Raw genomic sequence first — 1,234 nt, forward strand, 5'->3', positions numbered from 1 at the left:
CAACCTAACATACTCAAAGCTGAAGTATTAACAGGATCTGCAGAAGGAGAGGTTGTTCTGATTCCAAGAATTGATTTGCCCCATCTGACACTGGCCTCCCATTTAAATTAATTCAAAGACAGTTTCCTATGATGCTGGCATTTGTGATGACTATTAATAAATCACAAGGACAAACTCCAGACAGAGTAGGAATATTCCTACCTGAACCCGTTTTTGGACATGGTCAGTTATATATTGCTTTCTCTCGAGTTCATGTGACGTTAAAGTTGTAAATAGTTCATCACAAGGGAAATTAGGCACAAATCTGTGCTCCGGGCCACTAATAATAATAATAAAAAAACTGGCTGGAGATTCAGAATGGTTTACCGATAGAAATCTTAAGAAAGAAAAGAACTGTGCATTTCAAAACAAAGTGCGACTAAATGACTAGTATGTTACTCATTTTTCAGGAAACTGCAACACTGATGGTGGCTATTAATCTCAAGAGTTGCTGCCAGAAGTTTATTATTAAGCCCTGCGAACTGCAAAAGGCCCTCTTCAGCGGACAGCTGCCCATTTCTTTGAGAAATTAGTTTTTCTGCATCTCTATGATTTTCCAAATATATGCTTTCTTAGAGTTGGGTTTTGGTTCTGAATCATTTCCTAGCCAGAACCCAAGTACAGTGGGGCCTTGACTTACGAGTGTCCCGACTAACGAGTTTTTCGAGATACGAGCCGTCTCTCGGCCGATTTTTTGCTTTGAGTTGCGAGCTAAAATTTGGGTTACGAGCCAGCTTCAGATACCCCACCGCTAGTTGGCGCAGCGAACGTCACAGTGAACGCCGCCACAACATCACGTGTCTCACTCATTCACTTTTGATTTGACATACGAGTTATTTGAGTTACAAGCTCCATCACGGAACGAATTAAACTCGTAAGTCAAGGCCCCACTGTATGGAGGTTGCTGAACCCAGGTTTGGTCTGCAGTTCCTGCACCATACAACAGATCCATCAGTCCATTATATGAGTCCCCGATGTCCGTGAACCTCATAGGATTTGTGAGTTCTGAGTGCTGCAAGCCAGGAGTCAGGCACAGTAATGTTAGAGGTCTCCTTTGTTGAGGTGTTTTGTTCTTGTTGTTTTGTTTTGACCCTCTCTACACATCTCACCCAACCCCTGCCTCTGGCATCAATCTGTTCTCTGTATCTATGAGTTCAACTTATTTTTTAGATTCCACATATAAGTGAGATCATAC

At 42.1% G+C, this 1,234-nt stretch overlaps 1 pseudogene; it reads right to left on the reverse strand.

Annotated features, from left to right (window-relative positions):
• Positions 1 to 1,030, reverse strand: part of LOC102261138 — a 2,404-nt pseudogene extending 1,374 nt beyond the window's left edge.
• Positions 1,031 to 1,234: the final 204 nt, after the last annotated feature.

Source organism: Myotis brandtii, unplaced genomic scaffold, assembly GCF_000412655.1.
Source record: "Myotis brandtii unplaced genomic scaffold, ASM41265v1 scaffold144, whole genome shotgun sequence".
NCBI lineage: Eukaryota > Metazoa > Chordata > Mammalia > Chiroptera > Vespertilionidae > Myotis > Myotis brandtii.